The 26,304-nt window shown below is 39.7% G+C and overlaps 2 long non-coding RNA genes across 3 annotated transcripts in view; both read left to right on the forward strand.

The window, feature by feature from the left end:
- The window catches only part of LOC120304612, a 62,690-nt gene extending 61,192 nt beyond the window's left edge, over positions 1-1,498 (forward strand). The window contains exons 3-4 of the long non-coding RNA XR_005555774.1: positions 412-484; positions 1,443-1,498. This is a non-coding gene — a long non-coding RNA (uncharacterized LOC120304612). The remainder of the gene's footprint in view (positions 1-411; positions 485-1,442) is intronic.
- A 1,131-nt stretch (positions 1,499-2,629) lies between these two features.
- LOC120304611 lies at positions 2,630-26,304 on the forward strand. Of its 2 annotated transcripts, none has more exons than XR_005555772.1 (4): positions 2,630-4,430; positions 9,182-9,348; positions 19,752-19,892; positions 20,663-26,304. It is a non-coding gene; the product is annotated as an uncharacterized LOC120304611 (long non-coding RNA). The 2 variants fall into 2 exon arrangements; XR_005555773.1 differs by having other exon boundaries at positions 9,225-9,348.

The following is a 26,304-nucleotide window of genomic DNA, read 5'->3' on the forward strand; positions in this document are numbered from 1 at the left end:
GAAATGTGAGGCATCAGGTCCACACTTGCCACACTGTTGGGAGTAAGGTAGTGGTAGCGTTTCTAAAGTGGTAGAATGGATTGTCCATTCCTCAGGTTTACAGTCTGATTTCAAAATGCTCTCCCTATGTATTTCATATACAAACTGAAAAATCAGGACACCAGGAGAAATTTTCTAGCATATTGTAGTAAGGGGAAATGCTAGACTTAAATGTTAAAGGGTTGGAGCAAAAGACTCCACTGTCTTGTGTTTTCTTTTCATTTTTTTTATCAGTTCAGCTTTCTTGGTCTTCAATAAACAGCTCCTGAGTTCGGCCTGTCAAAGAGCAAGGTGGGTCTTCCTTTTTTTAAAAAAAGTGGGGAAATATACATCTTTCTTTCTTGGGCTAATCTTTCCTCTCTTTTCTTTCAGAGATCCATTTTACACTGGAGAGCATTTCAACACCCTTTTCCTTGCCTGAAGTCTGAAATAGTATCATAAAATGGTAAGTCTACTCCATCTTATTTTGTTGCATGTACAAATTAGATCTTACAGTTAAAGGGACAGAACTGGAAAAAAGTTTCTGGGGGTAATAATGATTGACTAAAGCAGCTTCAAGAGTAATTGATTCAGGAGAAAAAAAGTCTATGCATGGAGGTCTGAGAGACTTTGTTAGATTTAGCGGATCAGTGGATTCGGACTCAACATGGCAGGTGCACTAGTCCCCTCCAGAAATGGGAAAAGCTCACTTCTTCAGAATGTAGCTGTGGTGCTCCAAAGTAGACAGGGTGACGTATTGTGGAACAGCACCCTCTGAAAAGGGAGGGAGTCAAGCTATTCTCCAAAGCACCTGAAGGCAGGACAAGAAGCAATGGATAGAATCTAATCAAGGAGAGAAGCAACCTAGAACTGAGGAGAAACTTCCTGACAGTTAAAACAATTAACCAGTGGAACAACCTGCCTCCAGAAGCGGTGAATGCTCCAACACTGGAGGTTTTTAAGAAGAGACTGGACAGCCATTTGTCCGAAATGGTATAGGGTTTCCTGCCTGAGCAGGGGGTTGGACTAGGTGACCTCCAAGGTCCCTTCCAACTTTTTTATTATGGATCATCGCACAGTCAGCCAGATGTTCAGATTGGATTTGGCATTTTGTCTACCTATCGAGTCCTTACCCAGGACCTGGGATAGGCAGATGTGGATGTTTGATGGTATTACAGGTATCGTCGCAGGATGAAAGAGAGTTCCTAGTAAGGCCGCCTTTTGCAATTGACTAATAGCAAATTTGTCAATGCCAATGGTGTTCTTCTTGTTGGACTTGATCTGTAGTAACAGACCAGTATTTCTTTGTTTTCAATCACTGTGTATCTGCGACGGGTAAACACCTTTTCTTCCAGTAGTTCTGCAGCTGCTGGCCCTGGTTGCTCAGCCAACAGTCCTGAGTCCTGTAACCCATTTTTCACCAGATATCCAGGAACTCCAATATCTAGCGCGGACCTTGTTAACCTGGGCGACATCCGAGCCGGTATGTCATTCTGAAATTTACGTCTCACTATATTTTTTATTATTATTATTATTATTATTATTATTATTATTATTATTATTATTATTATTATTATCGATCATCGCACAGTCAGCCAGATGTTCAGACTGGATTTGGCATTTTGTCTACCTATCGAGTCCTTACCCAGGACCTGGGATAGGCAAATGTGGATGTTTGATGGTATTACAGATATCATCGCAGGATGGAAGCAGTTCCTAGTAAGGCCGCCTTTTGCAATTGACTAATAGCGAATTTGTCCATGCCAATGGTGTTCAAGTGGTGCTCCAGTTGTTTTGGGATTGCACCCAAGGCGCCTATGACTATTGGTACTACCTTGCTTGCTTTTGCCACAGTCTTTCTATTTCTATTTGTAGGTCTTTGTATTTTATTATTATTATTATTATTATTATTATTATTATTATTATTATTATTATTATTTTATTTATTTATATCAGGAAATCTCCAACGACTTTCCAGATGCAACTCCATTATGTATTGTCTATATAAATAATGTAATAACAGAGTTGGAAGGGACTTAAGTTTCCAAACCAATGATTATACAACCTCTTGCTCAGGCAGGAAACCCTATACCATTTCAGACAAATGGTTGTCAATCTCTTCTTAAAAACCTCCAGTGTTGGAGCATACACAACTTCTGGAGGCAGGTTGTTTCATTGATTAATTAATTATTCTAACTGTCTGGAAATTTCTCCTTCGTTCTAGGTAGCTTCTCTCCTTGTTTTGCTTCCATCCATTGCCTCTTGTCCTGCCTTCAAGTGCTTTGTAGAATAGGTTGATCCCCTCTTTGTGGCAACCCCTTAGATATTGGAACACTGCTTTCATGTTACCCCTGGTCCTTCTTTTCATCAAACTAGACAGACCCAATTCCAACAACCGTTCTTTATATGTTTGAATTTGTAAACAGTAAATTGATCCATATTTGCTCATTAAGAATGTAATTGTGATGTGTTTTTTAACATTTTTGCCATACGCTAAAATTTAGCAGCTCCCAACCTTTTCTATACCCCGCACTCCTAGAACTCTTCTGATATATTCTTGCATCCTTTACAAAAGTTCAAAATAATGGCAACGAACTGTGCATATAGACTATAATTTTGAAAACCCAAGTTTTCGCACCCCCTGGAATATCGTCTTGCACCCCCAGGGGGTACGAAAGCCCCTGGTTGGGAACACCTGCACTAAATAAATAAAATCATGAATCAGTTCTAAGCAGCAATTAACACATTACCTGTTCTCTAATACATGGAGACCAATCAGTGCTATTTCATAGCCTCAAGATTAACAAAATATCTTAAATCCTTCCCCTCTCAACCTGAAAATCCTCATGTGTTATTTGTACTTGCTTTTCTACTCAGCTTTCCCACCACACATCCATTCAGAGTTGATTGTTCCCATGAAACAATGAAATTATGTCATAATATATACACTGAAATACTACTTTTATAAAAGACTGTTGAAATGCAAAGTGTATAAAATGGCACACTAGACTTTGTGTAATTAATATGCTCAGTTGCAATCAACACTCTTAAAGCATGACATTAGCCTATGAACAAACACACCAAACAAAATCAGCAAAATACTAGCCATAACAAAGCATGGTGGGAGAGAAATATTTTCCCCAATTGTTGAAAAGTTCTGATGGAGTCATTATTGCACTTTTTTATTTTCTATAAAAGAAATAGCACATTAATGAAGGAAATATTATCTCTAATTTAACTTTTGTCGAGAGTTAAAAGCCTTTGCTGGAGGTGTAGATTGATGCCTCAAGTCACAGCACTCTTGAAGGGAGTGGAATGGGAGAGAGGATGGAAGCTGAGTTGGATAGGGGAGTGTGCTACTTCAAGAGAAGAGCAAGGATGAAGCGAAAGACGTCCTAGAATTAATTGCTACATCAGAAGGAAGCTGGAAAGGGGGAAACTAATTCTAAAATGAAGATCTAATGGTAACAGGTTACTCCCAGATCTACTGTTATTTTTGATAAAAGTTGTAGCCTCAAATTCTTACTCTTTTAATCATACCTTACACCAACGTAATTGTAGACTTTTTTCCTCTCCCTCAAGAGTGGATGGTCTGAAGGGTGAGAGGTAATTATCTAATTTCACTTTTTTTCTCTCAATTTTAGGTGTATATGAAGATGGTCGGCATTGACTAAGACACTTCATATCCTGTAGTAGTTTAATTGTTAACAAACCTACTTCATTTATATACAGGGTTCACATTACTGTTTGCACATAAGAGAGAATTCGGGGTCAGGATTAAGGTGCTGGCCTAGAAACTAGGAAACGGTGAATTCTAATCCCCCCTTAAGGTGTGAAAAATAGCTTGGGTGACTTGGGTCACTGTCTCTCAACCTGGCCCACCTCACAGGGTTGTTGTGGGGAAAATCCTCGTAAATGGACAGTTCACGATGTGGGCTTGTTCTAGTGGGAATCTTTCTCTTCAATTTATTTAGAAGAGCAATCTTTCACTGCACTATAAGCTGCTGCACTGTATTCTCTACTGATCTGCAGGCTTCTCCAATTTCCAGCTCTTTTGGAGATATCAGAAAGGATTCTGAGTGAACAAGAAAAGCATATATGGCACATGTTGCCTGGACATATACCTTTCCCAAACAGAAAATTCAATAGATAGAGGACTAGCTGCATTGCAATACCTTCTCCTTTACCGACAAAAAAGCTGATGAGAAGATAGCAGAAGTAGTAACCTTTCAGCCACTTCGTACATTTTCCAACATAAAGAGGCCTCCTGAAACCTGTGTGGATCTGAATCAGAGAGAAACAGACTCTAACCAGGATATATTTCCTGTCAGCCACTGTCCCTTTCCACTTTCTGCAGCCCCCCTCCAGGATTCCTCGTGGGTTTTCTTCTCATAGAACTATTAACATAAATAGTAAGTACAACAAAATTTGGCACGATTCACCAATGTAACTTAGGAAATGCTGATTTATTGTCAGATTAATTTGTTCCAAGTTCATTTGTCATATGTAGCGAATGCATTATTACATAGCTTTTGTAAGCCACAGAGAGTTGCTTGATTGAAGGGACATAAAGGCAATTTTAACCAATAAATGAACTGGCCATTGGCAAGAACAGTGTCCCAATGATCCTTGAATAGCATTATTAGCAAGGAAGCAAAAATAAAAGGGATTTAGGTATTTCCTAGCAGGACTAGTAATATCCCATTCAAAAAGTTCCTTCCAGGGGGATAATTCTAAATAGATAAAAGAGTCTTATGCTTCACAGGGGTGTCAAACTGCCGGCCCGTGGGCCGGATGCATCATCCGGAAGCCGCACCCACCCCATTGCCGGCAATGGCAAAACCATCCCGATATGTTGCATGACATCACGTGACGTTGCGAGTTTGACATGTATAGCAGCACATTCAATTCAGTCGTCGTTTACAAAATACTAAACTCAGTTCTAACCTTTACGATATTCTGTAGCTGATGTTTTCATGTTTGGAAGAAAAAAAAAATCTAACCTGCCTTCTCTCTGGAATCAAGAGGATGACCATGGCTTTAATGCTTAACTTTTCTATCTAGCTAATACCTCTAATGCTATTAGCTCATCCATATGAAGCACTTGCTCTAAGACGTTCAGTGAAAGTTGAAAGCTCAAACTCCAGGTGATGCTCATACTTACATTTTTTTCCCCCTCCAATGACTGTTTGTTTACAATACAAATCAGCCTCACTGGCTGCAGAGGATCAAGAGCAGGAAAGCAATATGGCTAGGAAGACGTAACCCTTTTCTACCATTAGTCCAAATAGATTCCCCCCCTCCTTTTGCTTTCCACTTGGGAGGAAGGGAGAAGACAATTCATATAAGCCTTGCTCTTCTTCCCCGACCCAATAATCCCCTTCATGCGGCTATGAAACTTAGGAAATAAAATAAGGGGAGAGATGATAGATAAACACAAATAGAAGAAAGAAAAGGAAGGAAGGAAGGAAGGAAGGAAGGAAGGAAGGAAGGAAGGAAGGAAGGAAGGAAGGAAGGAAGGAAGGAAGGAAGGAAGGATTACCTGCAATAATGTGGGAGTTGTTATTACTAAAATTGACACAGGGAAAAATAGTGATTTAATGTCCTGAATCTTGGAAACATTGCTTAAAACTTTGCAGTAAATAAATTTTACTTTAGGTGTCCTTCTGATGGCTAGTTGCTACATTTATTCATTTGATTTTTATCCCTATTCTCTGCACAATAATACAACAATATTGTGAGATGGGTTGGGCTAAGATGGGTTGGGCTAAGAGTCACCTACCTAGTTTTCCTGATAAAAATAGAACTAGAACTAAATCTCCTGAGTTATAATAGTATATAATAATATACTAGTTCAGTACCTTGACTAAATTGGCTTTTCCATGGACAGCGGGGGTAGGAATTAAAAAACTAAACTCTCTTAAAGGTGTGTGTGGGGGGGGGAATGCAGCTCTACCCCATGTCAGTGATTTATCCCAGGGTTAGACACTAGGTGGCAGTGAAGAGGCAGTGAGGAACTTGCTTGAGAAGCTCACCTCTTCCCTGTCCAGAATTCAGCCTGCAGCCAGGCATTTTCCCCTTCTACCAACAGCTCACATTTCTAAGGGCCGAAGATGCACAACATGTATTGAAATCATGAAAGGGTAAGATTAGCAATGCTTCCCCCCCCCCCCCACACACACACCTCCACCACCTTTCTGTGTGGAGAGGGGACAAGGAGATGGTGGAAGGGGGAAAGGAATAAAAGGCAGAACACTGAATGGGTGATTTTTGCTGCCCCCTCTTGGTCGACTGAAGGAGCATCGGCTGCCTCATAGAGTTCTCAGCTGTTCCAGTACTGATGACAATCACACAGCCAACGTCCAAATGTTTGGGAGTTTTGTTTGTCAAGAAAAGGGGCCCACTCTGTTAACATGGTTGATAGAGTTTCCACTAAAATTACTGTAGCCAATTATGGAAATAACAAACTCTTGTAAATCTAATTGGGCTATGCCTCTTCCTCCTCCTCCTTCTTATATTTCAAGAATTCAAGAAGGCTTTTTCCAAGTGTTATTCATTTGTCCTGGATTTTAAACCATTTCAGTTCACTTTTGCCCAGATACAATAACGGTTCCCACACATTTCCATCCAGGTCCTCTTCCTTACACTCTACAATATAGAGTCTGGTTGTCTGACTACAACGGTGACTATTATGGCTACTAGCAATAGTGCTTACCATTACAAACTTTCAGTAGTGTGAGGGTTAAAGGCTGTCAGCTGAATTTCACAAATTCCATAAAAGGACTGCAAGAGTTGTGCCAAGTCTTCATTGTCGGCCAGTGATCAAACATCTCCTCATTACACTTCAATATTGTTGTCTCTAAAGGTCACCATTGCTGAACATAATCACACAAAATCAAAACTGCAAACTTTATATATCATAGAGGTAGTAAATAGCTTGGAGGTTTATTTTCTGGTGCCTGAACAACATTCCAAACCCATTTATAAATTTCCTGGCCGCTATGGCACGAATCAGACAGACACAGGGTGTAACAGCTAACCAAAGCTTCAATTAAATCACTTTCATATATATATATTCTCAATAATATATTGGGTCAGCACTGATTGGTCTGATGAAGCAATGCTGCTCAGGAACTTTCATTTGCATATTTTAAACAACCACCACCATTAGAGTCTCTGTTTCTCTCCCCCACTTCCCCCCACAGCTTAAGGCACCTGGGCTCTAAACAAACAATTTGTGGATCAGCTTCCTGAGACTTTCCCTTTTTTTGCATCCTCTACAAAGGCATACACTGAATTTGCTTAGCAGATTTCTATGGAAAGCAATAAATCATGTGGTGCCCATTATTTTTCCCTTTCACTGATTTTACTCAACATTAATTTAGCCAATCTGTCACCTCCTGAGAAGCAGAGGCCAAAAGCAGGGGGATAATCAAACACTAAGAAAGAAGGTAGCCTATTGCAAGGAAGCCTCAAGCCCCTATTCATTTTATACATCCCCCTATGTACTGCGTCAAGAACTCAAATGATGTCATCTTCCACTTTAGCTTCCATTGACAGTAACGCAAAGGAGAGCCAGCATGTACGCACACACATTTCCTGGTCCAAGCACTTATTTAATATAGGGGAGGGGAACATCCTTTGAGCATTATTAAGTCCAATAATACAGCTCAATCAATCAATCAACTGAACTGACTGACTGACTTTGATTGTACTTGAAGCTATGCTTAACGCACTTCAATATATGTATACACAATTCTAAAATATATAATCCATTCATTAGCATACAAAAATTGGGGAAACCTCAAAACATGAAGAGGACCTAGTTCAGTGATAGTGAACCTTTTAGAGACCGAGTACCCAAACTGTAACCCAAAACCCACATGCATTGTCAGGTGCCGGGTGGGTGTGGCCCATTGGCTGGGCATGGCTGCAGTGGTAACAGCAGACTGGGTGGGACTAAAAAGTTTGATCAATCAATTCCAACTTTGCAAGATTTTTTTTCCTGTGAAAAGTTGAAATTGACTGATTGATTGAACCTTTTTTTTTTTTGCACATGGCGGCGGAGGTCTAAAGCGAAAAGGTTTCATAAAACCCAGCTGAAGGCCTAGGACTGGGGCGATGGCGCGCATGCCCACAGAGAGGGCTCTGAGTGCCGCCTCTGGCACCCGTGCCATAGGTTCGCCACCACTGACCTAGTTCCTCATGCAGTAATTTCCTGAAAATCTTCTCCATTGGCCCTTTTCTGGCTTGTACTACAGGTAGTCCTCAAAATACTATTATTTGTTTCATTATTGTTCCAAGTTACAACAGCACTGACAAAGTGACTTATGGTCATTTTTCACACTGATGACTGTTGTGGCATCCCCAGGGTCATGTGATCCAAATTCAGATGCTTGGCAACTGACTCATATTTATGACGGTCGCAGTCTCCCAGGATCATACGATCCCCTTTTGGGACCCTCTGACAAGCAAAGTCAATGGGGAAGCCAGCTTCAATTAACAACCATGTTACTAACTTAACACCTGCAATGATTCACTTAACAATTGTGGCAAGAAAGGTCACTTAACAACTGTCTTAATTAGCAGGGGAAATTTTGGGCTCAATTGTGGTGGTCAGTCAAGGACTATCTGTACAACAATTTCGGAATTGACCAAATAAAACCCCAGATTGTTCAAAGCATTATATAAACTTAAGGGCAAACAACATCCAGTGCTAAAAAGTGAGCTGGTTCCCCCTGAAAGGCTGGTCATAAGAGAATCCATAACATTTCTGGGATTTTAGCACAATTATAATGTTTGTTTAGTGGTGTTTGGGGGGTGTCCATTCACTTTAATTGAAGTATTTTGGTTGTACCCTTTCAGAACATCTTATGCTTTAATCTGTGGAAAGCTACCGTATTTTCCGGCGTATAAAATGACCCCTGACTTTGGCGCCGATTTCCATGCCTAGAAAGTCATCTTATACGCTGGAAACTACCATAATTTCTGGTGTATAAAATGACTCGGCGTATAAGACAACCCCCGACTTCGGCGCCGATTTCCACGCTTTAGAAAGTCATCTTATACGCCGGAAAATACGGTATTAAGGAAGTCCGTAAGAATTTCTTTGAATTTTAATATTGTTGATAACCCCACAATTTACCTGTCTATTCTATTGCAGCTCTCGATCTAAAAGGTTGCCATTTTGTGCTCTAATACTGTAGATCATGCACAACGGGCGTCTGGGCATATGTTTTAGCAATCCAGGAGAAAACTCCAGAGAGATGTGGGCACCAACTGTGAAAGAAAGCTAAATCTGGGCAAAATCCGTTTCTTTGTTCAATTCAGGTAATTAATGTGCTCTCAGAATTCCTTTTATGTTCAATAAAAAGCAAACTGAAGTAATCAGGTAGGATCTGGAATTCCCCTCATAAAAGGGAAAGCTTCTCTTTCTCTTGTCTGAATAACCTTCAGAATTTTTCAGGGGGAAAGCTTACTCCTTTTTAGGATGAATTGCTTAGAGTCACACACGATGCTAAGTTTTTGCCTGTTTACCTGATTTACTAAGTAGGTCACCTTTGGCCGGTGGCTGGGATTCCAGAAGATAAAGCAAAGAAACCACCTGGCCTGGGTTAAGTGTATGAGTCTTTGAGGAGTGTCTTCTACTTCTTCATTTGAGAATGTTGCACCAAAAATGTATTAGCCCATTTAGTTCTAAAATCCAGTTAGTTTTTTTATGGAAAGGAAATGTCATTTTTCCCTCTCTGATTTGACAATCTTATCTAGGACAACTTGAAGTCAATTTTGAAAATGAAGTTCAGAAAAGTGAGAAGTTCACACTATTCCTATGATATCCCACACAATAATTCATACCAATATCTATTCTATTCTATTCTATTCTATTCTATTCTATTCTATTCTATTCTATTCTATTCTATTCTATTCTATTCTATTCTATTCTATTCTATTCTACCCTGCCCTGTCCTACCCTACCCTACCCTACCCTACCCTATCCCATTACATTCTTCACTCCATCCACATCCCACTCCATTCTCCATTCCATTATTTTCTATTCTGCATTCTATTTTGTTGTATTATCTATCACCTGACCACCCTCCTGTCTTTTTCTCTTTGCTCCAATAAAGTGTGGAAATCTGAGTGAAGAAGTAACTTGGTCATTTGATGCAGACAATAATGAAAGATAATTTGTAGTGTTGGAACTGATATCCTCAGCTACCTGGCAAAAAATTAAAAATCCTTTATTCAGGATCAGATTATTTGCCTGTCTAGCTCTTATGAATACTAATAGTAGCTTTCTAAGTTTCAGGGACAGTACATCTTCCCTTCCTTCCCCCCAAAGAAATGTATATTCTTTTTCACAGAGACCAGCTATGTGCAATGCAGATACTGAGTATGATCTCTTCCAATTACTCACCTGAGTTCTCCTGAAGCTGAAAAGCATCCTAAACCCAGGGCTTCTGGTGGGGTATAATTAGCTTCTGACTGGCCCATGATGCACATGAAAATACTTTTTCATCCAAACATGAAAAGCTATTTACCTGTCAACAGTGCTGGAGATAACTTGTTTCTTTAACTTGCATTGCCATTTTTTTCTTTGAGAAGGAAAAATCCTAGGTGGCTGTTTAAAAGGACGTAAACACTGAAAACCACCCACCACCTGCTAGGTTTCATACTTTATAATCTAAAGACTCTGAGGAGATGAAAAAACTCAAGGTTAATAAGATTATCACCATCCATTTTGACATCTAAATCTGTGCTACCAGAGCTTTCTTCACCGAGCAGAAGATTGCAATCATTGAAGTCCCAGGTTTTTGCCTCTCTGAGCAAAACCGAAAGCATTGGTGTGTAGCTGAACATATTTCAGAGGGCATATCATTAGGAAAATCCCTGGCAGACGCAAAAAAAAAAGGCCCTGAGAAACAAAACAAAATGAAAACGTCGCAAACAATCTTTTTCAGTATTGCTTTCCTAACGAATCTTTCCAACACTATCAGAATCAAATCTTTTTGATTCAGGTGAATCCCATGTACAAATCAATTAAAGTCAAGCGATGGATCCACCGTGTAATAGATATTACAATATTCTGCTACTTTTTTCAACCTGTTTTTATTTTTTCCACCATCCCCCAAGGGGGGGGAAGGGTATAAAATAGAAGCATTCTAATTTTCACAAGCCGACATATAAATTTGGCTTTAGATATGACATCAGATATATACCTTTTAGTAAATTAACTGTTTTCTTTTTTTTTTAATCTCTTATTTGTGACTACTCACTTTCTTCATGCCCATCTCTTTCCATGTCCATGGAGCAACAGTGAAATATGTCAGTAGCTTTGCTTCAAGCCGAGTGCATCAAGTAGCTACTGCAAGACTCCATCCTAGGCTCTGTGCTCTTCAACACATTTAAAAATGTGTGTTCGGAGAAGGCTGAGAAAATATACTGTAGTTATCAGATTTGCAGACAGCATCAATACTGTATAGAGAGCAATATCAGATTTCAAGAGAATCTTGCAAGCTGGAGCAATGGGTGGAAATCAGCAAGGTGACTAGATGCCAAACCCTACATTGGAGTAGGACAAATCAAATACATATGTATAAAATGGGAGGGGAAGATCCATTGTGGACAGTAAAACACGAAGATCTGGAACAGTGGAACATGCTACATTTTAGGAAAGACACTGACAAATTGGAGCATATCCAGAGAAGAGAAATCATGATGATAAGGCACTTGGAACAGAAAATGTGCAAGCCATGATTGGAAGATCTAGCTATACCTACCCAGATGAAGAGAAGGAAAGGGAACATGATGACATTGTTCATATCACTGAAGGTTATTACAGTATGTAAAAGAAGGGATAGAATTGTTCAAAATTGTACGATAAGACAGCCTCTTACAATTTGTGATTCTATTCTTCTTCTTTTCCAGACAAAGTATCACTACTACAGAAGTAGATCAGAAGTTACTACATAGTGTAAAAACCCATACTGTATTAATATTATTGAATAGGTTTCCAAATGGAAACTAACAAGCATCTAATATCTAGTCTCTTATAATTACCCTGAGATTTGAACATCATTCTTATAAGGGATATTATTCAGAACAGGAAAACAGAATGGATTAGATCAGTGGTTCTCAACCTGTGGGTCGTGACTCCATTTGGGGTCAAACGACCATTTCACGGGGGTCGCGAAACAACGCAGTCTGCCATTTTTTCCCCTTTTCCTTAGCTGTGCTACTCCCTTTTATTCTATTGGCTTTTGAAAGCCAATAGAATAGACTCTCTTGAATAGAGTCTAATTCTATTGGCTTTCAAAAGCCAATAGGAATTGTCCAGGCTGTCTCTGCCCTGCTGAGCCCGCCAAAAGTCCCATTCTGCAAACGGTGCTGCAAGTTGTCTGCAGCAAAGGCGAGCTGTCTGGAAGTTTCCACCCCTTCCTGCTGAGCAACTACTAAAAATGTAAGTAAAAGAGGGTCAGGGGTGGGAGGTGGGAGGCCGGCGGGCGCAGGGAGAGTTGCTGGCGCGCGTGGGCCCTGGCGGATGCCTTACCTCCCTTGGGCTGGGCCAACTGGTGGCCCAGCCGGTGGTCGGCCTGCTCCATCTCTGCCACTTGCCAGCTACACCTCGGCCGGCGCAGGGGGTGGCACACATGCGCGGCGCTCCCGGGCAGGGAAAGTCCTCGACTTACGACCGGTTGGGTAGTCCTCGACTTATGACCGGTTGGGTAGTCCTCGACTTACAACCGGTTGGGGGTCACGGCATTAAAAAGGTTGAGAACCACTGGATTAGATACTGGAAGGGGATTACCTGATACTCCCATTGGCAGAAAAGCAAGGGCATGAAGCAGTAGCAATTGAATTTAAGTTCTGATTAAGTAAATTTATTTAGAAGGAGGCTAAAATAACTGAAGTATTTCAGCAAACTATTCCACTTTCTTTTTCAAAAGAGAAAACTATATATAAGCAAATTAGGACTGGAAAATTCTGGGATTTAATAGTTTCTGGTGCATCCCATGTGAAAATCCATGAAGATTCATCCCTTGGATTCACTATTTTTAAACCATAGTGATAAAAAAACATGTTGGATCTATGATGTCATAGCTCATGAAATCATGGTTCATGGTTCTATCCAGATGTATGTTGTTTTGATGCTGTTTCGGATCCTATGTAAAATTTGCAGAATCTATTTACTGTGGATTTGATCACATTTTTTTGCAACAGTAAGCACCAAAAACAACTACATTTGTCAATTATATCTGGGATTATATCCAGAGGGTTATGATAAATTTAATACGGAATTCAAGTGGATTCCATGTAGAAATCAATTAAAGTCAAGAGATTGATCCATTTTTAAAATAATTTTAGAGCTATTTTTCTGCCAAAAATGCTCAAATTTGTGATTGTTAAGGTTCATTTTGCACAAACAGATCCAGTGTAAAAAATCATATGGATCCACAAGAATGTCTCATATTTTTTCATGAGGGATCTGACACTCCAACAACCATTAAATCTTCAATTAAGATGGTTCATTATGCATAGTAGGATGTAACGAGTACAGGTAGTTGACTTATGACCACAATTGAGCTCAAAATTTCTGTTGCCAAGCAAGACATTTGTTAAGTGAGTTTTGCCCCATTTTATGACTTTCCTTGCCACAGTTTTTAAGTTAGTAACATAGTTGTTAAGTGAATCTGGCTTCCCCATTGACTTTGCTTGTCAGAAGTTCACAAAAAGTGATCACATGAACCCAGGACTCTTCAACGGTCATAAATTTGAGGTAGTTGCCAAGTGTCTGAATTTTGATCACATGACCGTGGGGATTGCTGCAATGGTTGTGTGATTAACAATCATAAGTCACTTTTTTCCAGTGCTGTTGTTAAGTTTCAACAAATAAACAAATGGATGCAATTTGAGGACTACCATACTTTCCGATGTATAAGACGACTTTCTCAAGCGGTAAAATTGGCGCCGAAGTCGGGGGTCGTCTTATATGCCGAGTCGTCTTATACGCCGGAAATTACGGTAGATTCCAGCATATAAGATGACTTTCTAGGCATGCAACTCGGCGCCGAAGACGGGGGTCGTCTTATACGCCGGGTCGCCTTATACACCGGAATATACAGTACTTGTAGTACAAACCAGATAAAGATAACTCTGAACGGTCACAAAACGAACTGTTGTAAATCGAGGCCTACCTGTAATTTGGTGGCCATTTTATATGGATCCCATTTAAAGCCTGTGTGAGTCTATGAAAAATCCATGTTTTTGCACCATGATAGCATCAAACCCTTTCAAATTACTGTTGAGTGCCCACTGCCTGCTGATGTTAGCTTAGAGGCCATATAAAACCTGCATGGATCCACAAAGATCCAGGTCTCAGATCCATGCTTGTAAACCAGAGCAGTATCAAAAGCATCCAACTTGTGATAGGCCCTGCAAAAATCACGGTTTCTGTTCTTCAAGTAAGTAGAGACGAGCCCAGCACACAGCAGAGGTCGTCTGAAAGAAGCCAAAGCTGGGTCATCCTGTCAGGAGCAGCTGCCTCCAATCATCAGCCTGGGGCAGGCTGGACCAGGAGGCTTTTTCTATCCGGCCTTTGAGCAGAGTCTTCAACCGGGCGACCACCGAGCTCAGCTCCTCAAGGAGGCCCGAGCTTTGTTTTCGCCCCTTCACATCGTCTGCAGGATTCGGTCAATTGTGAAGGGAGCCTACTGGGTGGCAAAGCTGCGCGGCGCTGATAGGGGAGGGGAGGGGAGAGGAAACAGCCGAGCAGCCTCGACAGGGGAAGGGAAGTTCAGCGCTGCCACCCCGGCTGAGCACATCCACAGTGAGGTCTGCAACCCCGCCTTCGCTCCTCGGGGTGGCTCCGCTACGTATTTCCCGCCTCCTCTTCCTATTTTTCTGCAGGGAATGAAATTGCTAGCTTATTCTTTTTTTTCTCCCTCCTCCTTTCCGTGGCAGCGGGACCGATCGAGCATTGAAACCCCATCCCCCCCGCAAATGGGGATATTAATTAGCGTGTGACTTAGGAGTCCCAGTGGTTCCACTGGGTCCACTCGAAGTATGATAAAGCCAGATCTCAAACAGTATCTGATCCTTTCCCCATTTCAAAAGGAGATCACCCCGTTGAATTTGGATCCTATCCTGTTTACTGTGGGGGAGCCCTAGGACTTAGGCCACAGTGAAGTCGTAGTGTGGTATATGGCTAGGAGAGATGAAGGGATCCGCTTAAATTTGACCGCCAGCACTTGTCCTTCCTGCAGGGAGGGAACTGTGGGGTCTTACAAAGAAAACTACTATACAGTAGAAGGAAGTCTATGTCTGCCAGGTGTTGCTGGAGTTAGACTGTTCTGTTTTTCCAGTGCAGAGATGGCCACATCATAGCAGAGAAGGGGACTATTAAGAACATTAAAAACTCGTTTGCAAAATCAGTCCAGGTTCCCCTTGCAGTGTGTTACTGACAAAGTTAGTATTTAAGTTAATCTAAATCCAGTTCACAGGTGTTTGCATTTGGTTTATCAGGGTCAAGTTACTCAACCCTTAACTCACTGCTGACTTTATGAATTGACTTGGTTGAAATGGGTACCGTATATGCTGGCGTATAAGGCGACTTCCGCAAGCGTTAAAATCGGCACCGAAGTCGGGGGTCGTCTTATACGGCGAGTCGTCTTATACGCCAGAAATACTGGTAGTTTCCGGCGTATAAGACGACGTTCTAGGCATGCGACTCAGCGCCAAAGACGGGGGTCGTCTTATATGCCGGGTCGCCTTATATGCCAGCATATACGGTACTGTAAATATGTAGAAGAGAGAGGTTGGCTGTCCCTTGTTGACATGCAGCTGAGTTGAATTGCCTGCAGGAAACAAAAGTTAAACTGGCCTACAAGGCCCCCTTTAAGATGTTTGAAATGATTCTGTGTTTAAGATATAATTTTTTGCTGTTGCATACAACATGGAGTCACTGAAGCAGTAGGCGTGAGCTTAAATAGACTCCAGAAGATGGTAGAGAACAGGAAGACCTGGAGGAACGTCCATGGGGTCGCAATGGGTTGGACACGACTTCGCAACTAACAACAACAGTGCACAACTAGTGATAGCTCATCACACATCCCACTAATTGTTGAATATAGTACTAGAAATGTACTTCATGACCGTTGGCGTCTAGTTTGCGCAATGAATTTTTTTTTAAAAGATACACCTGTACTAGGCTTATTGCTGAAATGTATGATTATTTTAAAAGTTAATGTAATACTATAAAAAGATGGGGTGGAAAAAATACACTGTACTAAGGAAGTAAAATTAGGTTCTAGTATTTCAGACCAAAAAAAAAAAATACATTAAGAGTTTTGTTCAGAACAGATCTCCAAAAATACCAGATTGATCTGATGATTTCAAACAGTTTTACAATAATGGCTAATAGTGGTGTCCTGCTGAGTTCAAAAGATGGAGTTCTTTTGTTGGGAAAAAGCACAGTTAAATAGTGCCATCATTACAGATATGTGTTTTTAGTTGGGTTTTTTTAAACCACCATCAGTCTCCATGTGGAATCTGCACTGCACAATTGATCTTTTTCAATAAATAACATGTTCAGTCCATATCTTTTGGTTAACAAAGCCAAGCAAGCTTGTGCTACTGAATTGCAGGGGCTCACAAACAGGCTTTGTAACAAGGACAGTTAAAATATTCATTGCATTTATTTTGTGGAAAACAAACACAAAATGGTTCAGTCAATCTGGATTGTTTGAGATTGGAGCACATTATTCAATCATTCTGGAACTCTCCATTTCTTATTAAAACAGCAATGTATAAAATAGTTCCTTGAGTTGGGTCAAATTTGGGGAATAATGTCCTGTATTTTTCCATATTCTGCCATGGAAATCTTTATATTGACTATCTTCTCAAATTCACAAATGATCATCCTTAAATGGTCTGGGCTTTTAAGAACTCTGCTTTAGTGCCAGCTGGCCGCTGATCAAATTTCAGAAATTTTAGAACATAAGGTATAGAACATAAAGAACATAAAGTATATTCACAGGATCTTACAAGGAGGACAAAATAAAAGAAACATTTTAAAATGCTGTTGTTACTATTATCTTTATCATTATAAAGACTAGCACTGCCAGAGGAAATGCATCTAGACCAGGGCTTTTCAACCAGTGGTACGGGTACCACCTGTGGTACATTGGCACCTGGCAGGTGGTACACAACCATCCTAGAAAAGTGGTAGCGGGGGAAGGGAATGAGCTGAAGTGACGGCAGCACCGCACAAGCCTGAGCGAGAGACGGCTGGAACTGCAGGGCTGTCAGGACTCAGCGGAAGCACCAGGATCAGTGCCGCTTTCCAGCTGATTGGAGCTTCTTCGTGACTGTCAGGGCTCAGCGGAAGTGCCAGGATCAGTGCCAGGTTCCAGCTGGAGCTCGGCACTGATCCTGGTGCTTCTGCTGAGCCCTGAAGAAGCACCAATCAGCTGGAAAGCAGCACTGATCCTGGCACTTCTGCTGAGCCCAGAAGAAGCGCCAATCAGCTGGAATGTTGCAGCATCTCCAGGGTCTTGTGATTTACATTCAGATGCTTGGCAACTGATTCATATTTATGATGGTCACAGTGTCCCAGAGTCATGTGACCAAAACCTCCTGCAACCACCCAGCAGATGGGGGGAATAAAAACCAAACACCACCCCACCACCGCTGCCAATCCTCAATAAAAATGCTCACAACAATGAAAACCTCGGACAGGAGGAAGAGTGTCGCCCGGTGGGCAGGCAGGTGGCTCGGCAGTGGCTTGGGAGGCACTTTTTTTCAGTGCCACTGTAACTTTGAACAGTCACTAAGTGAACTGTTGTAAATCGAGGACTACCTGTACTTTATCACTTTTTTCCTTTTTGGGGGGGTCATCAAGTTTTTGACACTTTGCTAGGCGACTGGTGGTACTCAGATATTGGCATATCCTAAAAGTGGTACAACGGGTGAAAAGGTTGAAAAGCCCTGGTTTAGACAAAAAAGTATCCGAAGCTACATTGTGGAAAATATATTGTATTATTTGGAAGACAAAGGAAGCTGTCTTACACTGACTGTTTTCATACTTGTAAGACACAGAATACTGAGAAATGTACCAAAGTTTCTTGCAAGTTTCTAAACACTCCGGCCCTATGGAAGCCAATAAACTTAATGATTTGACTTAGCCAGAACTACACTACGGTATATTCTCTTAGAAAGCATGCAGTGGTGCTAAGCAACTTATCTAAAGCAGGAGTCAGTATCTGCAATGTGTAAACTACATACAGTGCTTGGCTGCCAAAATTACAGCCCTGCACCAATAGAGAAGACTGTTCACTTTTTTCTAGTAACCAGCCAATCACAACCTTAGTAACAGAAAGGTATTTAGTCCCTGCAACCAGCTCATCATCATTTGGTCAATGTCTGGCAAGACCAGAATAATAGAATTCAGAAACCAATCACTCTCTTAAGTGACCAGGATGAAAGAAGAAATAAAGAATGAAAAAAATTATGCCCTCTTCCTTCCTCTCCCAGTAATCTCAGAATTATTGGTTACTTTCCTAGCTCATGGGAAGGAGTGGGGGAAGCTGATGTAGAGACTAGAGCAAAAGGTCAGAATTTAACTGAGTGCAGATGAAGTTACATCTACCACAGTTTTTCTCTTGAGATGCTACTGTGTTTTAATTATAAGAAAACATAAATGAAGCCATTAACATGTAAGAAGTAGCCTAAGTTAATTCTGTGTTTCTCTCCCGAACTATTTTAGTCACATCTTGCTTAACTTCATGGATATCTCAGAGATATATTGCTAGAATTAGATCTAGATGTGGGTTTACATAATTAGATTTCAACTATGTTTAGCCATAACCCAGCACCTAGTTTGTATGGATAAAACTGTTAAATAGATGACACATGATTATTAGGCTTAATATCAATTGTCCCTCATTAATATTGCAGAGAAGTGATTAGCATTTTGAGGCAAACAAGGTATACTTAGTTAGTGGAACATGACCCTGCTGTCATTAAATTATATCTATGATTAATGATCTTCTGTAGCATAGAGCTTAAAGTTTGAGCAATAATGAATAGATTATCAAGTAGGCACCAGAAAAAAGATGAACCCTGAGGGTTAGAGGCACAGCTGTTGCTGCTCCAAGTTTATTTCAGATCAGAATGTGTACCTCTCTCCCTTGTCTTCTACTGGGGGATCCAAAGTCTTTAGAAGTTGAAATGACAACCATGCTTTTGTAATATCTGTCACTCAAAGCAGGATACTTGTACCTTCGTTAATTGGGATGCTACCTGTTTCTCATCTTTCAGATTGCAAGGGCAAGTTCAATGGTGATTCCAAATTTGTTTATTCCAGAACATCACAGGAAGGATAATTAATTTTTATTATTACTCACAATACTTACGTGTTCCATCCGGAAAGCAGGCCGAAAGTGCTCTATCAATACAGGTCTGAATTCATTTTTACTTGACCACACACTTTGAAAGCCAGGAAAAGAGAACAATTCCATGCAGAAGCAAACAAGCCAACCATCTTCCTCCATGGCCAGTGTTGGCTTGCTCAGATTTAAAACTGTGTTTTGTTTAGTACACTGGGCGGATGAGCTGTAACTGAGCTATAAATGATTTATTTTTACAGTGATGTGCTCAGGTTGCCAAATTTTCTTTCATCTTTGGAAAGGATTTTTTTTTAATTTGGTATGTTTATTTATGGCACTGTTCACTAGGAATCCATCATTACCTTAACAGCTGTCACACCAAATGGTACAGCATGTGTGCCTTTAAAGAAGATACTGAACACTTTCCCATCCTACAGAAGTGCACAGCCAAAATGCCGTAGGAATCTGGGAGCCAAAATAGTACCCAAGGTATTCTTATTCATTCTTTTTATTTATTTATTTATTTTTCCTCTTGCTTTATATTTAGGGATTGTAGGTTGTTACATTTTTCTCCTGTGACTCTTTGTCACAGCCTTTTGAATAAATATGAAAAAAAAATACAAAACAGTTGTTTTTCCCCCCCCCTTCCAATCAACTTTATGAATTGAGAGGGACATATAAGGGATTTGAAGTTTTAATAGAATGATCAGGAACTTCTCTTAGTAGCTAGCTGGTGATGGAATAGAGTAGAATTACCTTTGTTCAAAAGATTGGAGAATGTGACATGCGCAGAATATAATATGATGTATACTACAAATAGTTTCATCATGTATACCTGGCCAATGAATAAAGAAATGCAAAATATTATATACTAAAATCGACATTTTCTAGAGCGTCCCATCAAAATGACTTGGAACAGTGAGCAATAGGAAGGCAGTAGGCAGCCAGAAAAAAACTAGCTTATCGTGCATAAATATTTTGATATTTAAGATTTGGAGTGCTTTGATTGATGTCTCAAAGTCAGAGGAGAAGAGTATTTCAGTTAGCTTCAGTCTGTGTCAGGCATAAAGAATCAGAACCACATGTTAAGTTCTAGTTAAGCTGATTTATTGCTCATGCCTATATACAAGAATCTAGTCAAACAGAGGTCAGCACTGAATTGATGCTAGATAAGAGTTAATAGAATCCAAGAGGGGGATTTTGATGCTTGTAGGAACGTAATGACTCCAGGCTGATTCTTCTCTTGACTCCACCTCCAGGTTCTGCCTCTCCTTCTCCTACAGTCTGTCGCATGCAGCTCAGCCCTGGGCCTAATTTTCAGACTCATCCACGTCTTGATGCCCAGCCAAGGGTAGACAGAGTTTCTCTATTAATTCTTGTATGTTAACTCTGATCAGACAGCAAAATGAACATGGGCTTCTACAGATAAAAAAATGTTTTTTTGTGTGACTAGAAGATACTGAGATGCTGCAGAGATGCCTGTTGCTGGAAAGAAAAGGCAGTGCTGAATTTTGCTGTTTTTTCTTCTGCAGCCCGATGTTTTCTAAGGAGACCTTTTTAAGCTCTGGACAGAGGGGAACATTGGATTATGGAGTGGAAATGGGATATTGTTAGCCGCAAATATCTTTGTCCTTCGCCAAAACATTCTGTGAATGAAGCTCTCTTCAGTAGAGTGCTGGATCCAGCCCTATATCTTTGAAAATATTTTTGTTGTTGATGAAGATGATGGAAGATCTCATTCATATTTCCTCCAAAATCTTAAAAGTGCCACCGACAAAGCAATCTCAGGCATATTTTTTGGATATAAGCCCATTCGATACAATAGAGCTTATGCTCAGGTATGTCTCAGATAAAAACCCTATAATGAAGTTCAAATCTTACAAAAAAAAAGGATTTTAATTGAACTGGATCAATTTAATTTAGTTTAAAAGATAAATAATCAATCCCAAGTTCTTCCACCAGCTGATAGCCCAACATTTTAGGTAAGTGAATTGCCAGGATGATAGGTAATGATTAAATTAACTTAAAACTCCCTTTTATGACCCAGTAATCTTACTCTATATCATTATGTACGCAGGATAAGCAAATATCCTAATGACAAAATGATGGCAGGGTCTCAGAAGACAGCTATCTCCCCCCCCCCAATTGCTTGAAATAAGAGTTGAAGATATGCCCATTCCCCAGGCATTTGTAGAATATCCACAACTCCAAGGTTTGTTGCCTTTTAATTATTATTTTTTAAATTATATAAAGTTTTAACATTACTTTGTTCAGAACTGGTTGTTTTCTTGGTTTTTTTCATTGTTTAATGTGAACTGCTTTTACTTCTCATACCTCCGAGCAGGACAAATGGTATAGTAATATTACTACCTTCATATCATCATATTGCAAATAATAGCAGCACTGTTTCATTTAAACTGTCTCAGCCTGGCAATGCTGAGATGGGAATGAAAAATCCTTAAAACAGTTAGTAACTTCTTCATTTTAGCAGTTTAAAACAACAGATAGATAGGATAGGTGGACTCAAATAATCTCATCACAATGTTTCCCAGATTAATTTTGGACGGACAGGGAATGCCGAGAAAGAGGAATCTGCTCTGACTAGAATGGCTCAGGTGTGCTATCTTACCAGTGTTTTCTTGACAAGAAACCTTGATGGGTATAGAAAGAGACAGAGAGCCGGGTCAAAGCAGCAAGGCTATTGTAAACTAACTGTCAAGAGACGTCTATAATGGCAGGCATTTCCCACCATAATCATCCAGTACTTGATGAAAAGGTTATAGCTTTCTAAGCAGTCACGTTAACAATCTGGCCAAAAAAAGGAGGGGGGAGTAGGGAATTAGAAACAAGTGAATTAATTACCTCTTGTCCAGATCCCCATGCATAAAAAGGCCAACATATATGCTCACTCCCAAAGCCTCATCTAAGATTTCAGTGGCGCTTCTTCAGGGACACTGAAGATTTCAGATTGAGCATGGCCACTCAACCTGGTCACTCATTGCATTGGTGGACAATCAAGAAGCAAACCCAATGTGTCTAGCACGTGTTGATGTATACACAAATGCAGGCACACACAGAGACAAAGTGCACACATTCCTTGGGTATATAGATATTCTGGCTGACATTATCAGCGAGGAGGAAGACCTCAGCTCAAAATAAATCATGTAAATACTTGAGCCATATATGAGGCAGTTAAGACAATGCTACTGTTTTCAAGCAGAGATACAGAAACATTAGTCCTCTAGATAGAATTGAACCTCAGTGTCTTGTATCTTTCATGATTGGCCCTGAAAGCTGATGTTGCTGGAACCATACCCCATTAGTAGAGGTACTTATGGGTAGACTACAACTCCTAGCAGCCCCCAAAAGTACAGAGCCCAAAAGAAGGCAAAGCAAATATATTAGACAACGATGGTCTGTAACAATTTTCAGGAATAAATTACACTGAGAAACAATCTTAGAGAGCAGCCCTTCTACTGAACCAGTCAATGGGCTATCCATTCGTGTATTGGAATGGGAGAAAGGTGGTGGTTATTTCATCTAATATCTGGAACGTTCCGGAAAATTATAGATAAAAGTGATATATGACTACAATCCATAATTGTCTGGCTGCAGTGGTGCCAGAAGCTGTACTATTAAGCAGTGCATGAATTGCTAATTCATAAAATAGAAATAATGACTACCACTTAGGTAAGTGAGGGAAAAAAAGAGGAAAATATGGACCCCCTGTAATTTCACCCTTCCCAATAACTCATGGGAGACAATGGGAAAAGTGACACTTAGGCGGGCCCTCTGTACTATTCAATTCGTAGGCTTTTCCTGAGTGTATAATACACTGTTAGGAAATGTATTATTATTGTTGTTGCTGATCGTAGCTTTTAACATTTTTATACATTTTATATATAACCCCCCTCATAAATTAGCCAGAGTCCTTGTTGTAGGATGGGATATAAATTTAATTAAAACATGCATGACACAAATGCAGGGAAAGATCTCTTCTATATTAAGCCCTGTGGAACTCGGAAATAATCTAAGAAAGCTTTGAGGAAGACTGTTCCACTCAGGGAGGAGATGAAAAGCTGTTTCTTTGGAATAATAGGTTTTAAATTGGAGCCCTTTGCTTAAAATCCACAGGCAATAAAAAAGGGGTCAAAATGAAGAAAATTGCACAACTCTTATATTACTTTAAAAGATAATCATGGGTGTTTCCCCCCCCCTTCCAGAAATAGTTGCTTTTTTTCTTTTTCTTAAGTAGTCATTGACAATAGATGCCATCACTTAGAATCCATTGCTCAATAAAAGAATGGTCAGAAATTTTAAGATTTTATGCAACTTAAATGTTTCCAGTCATCGTCTATTTCAGGACTGGGGCTCATTTTGAATGGAAAAAATGTAATCTTTGACCTTAAACATCCATGAAAATGACCTTTGAGAGTAATTGTGTGGACTGCAATTTGACTTTATTTATGTGGCTAATTCACTTGTAATGCTTTACATTTGTGCTACATATTTTAAATGGCTTACAGTGGGATTGCTTTGACTTTTTTTTTTTTTTTGCTAGCATCTTCTATGTTTAGTCATTTCTTCTAATATGTGCAAAGGCATCTATTCTGAGCCTGTCAGAGATTGCACTAGTAGTTTTGCTTGCTACTCTCAAGTTTCTTTAAATCAAAGCCAAAATGTATATAGCCTACATAATATAGGACAAAATTATATCTATATTCTATAACAATGTTCAATTATGGATACAAGAAAAAGTGAGTCAGAAGTATTCTTTGATAATTGCTGGGTCATATCAAGATACCGCCATACTAAAATGGAAGAGCTTTCATCACAAACTAGGGTAATTGTCCAATTGTATTGAAGTCAGTTACATTAGAATTTCACCCACATATATTTAATGGTCTTACGTTATTTTTATGCTGATGTCACAGTTATTTAAGTGAGAGGTACTTTTGTTAGCTAGACAGTTTTCTGGAAAAAAAAATTAGGAGATTTCAGACTGTAGTGGGCAAAATTGTGGTGGTTTTCCATTTTGCAGGAGTTTGGCACACTTCCGCTGCATTTTGGAACCTAATTTTAACCTTCTCTGGAATGTCCCTATGAGCTGTATGTAGTGACTTAGGGGTTCCAGGGAACACCAAGCACTGATAAAAGATGAGACATGGCTGGCTCAGGAATTCTGGGACTTGAAGTCCACGAGTCATAAAAGAGCCAAGGTTGCCTATCCCTGGACTAGGAGAACAATTCTTTGCCATTTCCATACAGAAATAAATTAAGGAATCAAAGTAACAATTCCAGAAGAGAAACCTAAAATCTCAAGTTCGGCTTTTGTTAGATCAGTGGTGTGTGGATGTGCAGAAACCTTGTACCCAGTAAAATCAATATTTGATAATTCAGTGCAGTATTAGCTACATGGATTGTAAAAATCACACCCATCCTTTTCGGGCTCAAATTAAAAATCACTTAATCCCTTAAAGATTTTATAACTGCCTGTCTCTATCCAGACTCCAGGAAGATTGTAAACTGGAAACGGTCACCTCTAGCCAAACGTTGCTTGATTCTGGCATTCGACTCGCTGCAAGTTCCAGCAGGAATGCATCTGGATTATCTAACTTTTTAGATAAATTCTTTCAGATTCATCACATTTATTATATTCACTTTGAGTCTAGCCAATTAAATTGTAGTAGGAATTATAAATCAATTGGGCCAAAATTCCCATTTTTAAACTGCTTAATATCTTGATAAGTGAAGAAACAAGGGAAAAAAGTAGGGAAAAACTGAAGTACTGGTAGTAAAAAATAAACGAAGAAGAAAACCTTGGTTGTTGTAAAGATAATAATAAGGAGAAAGGGTTGAAAGAGTCTGCTAATTCTGAGTTTGCTAATTCTTTCTCTATTCTATGCATCCACATGACAAACATTTCATTAGTAAGGGAAGGACATTTGTTGTCAGTGCTAGGGCTAAATATATATAAAAAAATCAAGAGCTCAACCTGACTTCTCAAGGAAGCCATAATCTAGAATCCTGGAAAATCAAGAGTTTAAGAAGTCCCTGTAAATAAAAAAGGTTCATTGCTGTTAATTTTGGCCTGGTGCTTGTAAATGGGGCAAGAAAGGAGAAGATAAGGTCTCCTGCTTGAGCAGAAGATTGGACCTGAAAACTTCCAAGGTCCCTTCCTACCCTGTTATATATTCTGCTCTATATTCTGTGTTCTAAGTGTATCTCTCCCACTGCTTTGTTCATCTCTAGGTTGTACACAAATTTAAAATGACTGGAAAGAATCAGTTTCATTTTTACAGTCTACTGTACGGGTTAACTTTAGATGTAGCTAATACTACACTGAATCATGAAATGTTGTTTCTCTTGGGTCCAAGATTTCTGCACATCCACACTCTATTCACTTGAGACTTTAGGTTTCTCTTCTGGACTTATTACTTTGCTTCCTTATTGCACTTAAATTCCATTTTATTCCTACAAACTGCATTGTAAGTACTTTCCAGTGTTATTTACATAGCAACTTTGTGAGGGAAGTTAAGTTGAGGGATAATTATCTCAAAACATCCAATGAATTTTATAGTTGGGAGGGAACTTGAAATTGTATCTCTCCAGTGTTGGATTAGCACTAATTTTTTCCTTAGATTTTTTTTTTAAAAAAACTTCATAATATTGCTTTTGTTATTGTCATCAAATTACTTCAGAACTTTGCATTAAAATTGATATATGAATGTTCTTTAATAAATAGTCCTCTTAACCCTGCATGATCTTTGATCAAATTTAATATTTGTTCTCGTTTGTGAGCGAAATCTTACAATGGGTTCTGCATGTACAATAGGTTTATTATATGGAGATCTTAAACCTATGAAGCTTTGCAGTATGGCATCTCTTGTTAATTGTGTGA

The sequence above is a fragment of the Crotalus tigris genome, unplaced genomic scaffold, assembly GCF_016545835.1.
Source record: "Crotalus tigris isolate CLP2741 ecotype Arizona unplaced genomic scaffold, ASM1654583v1 scf7180000017641.3106099, whole genome shotgun sequence".
NCBI lineage: Eukaryota > Metazoa > Chordata > Lepidosauria > Squamata > Viperidae > Crotalus > Crotalus tigris.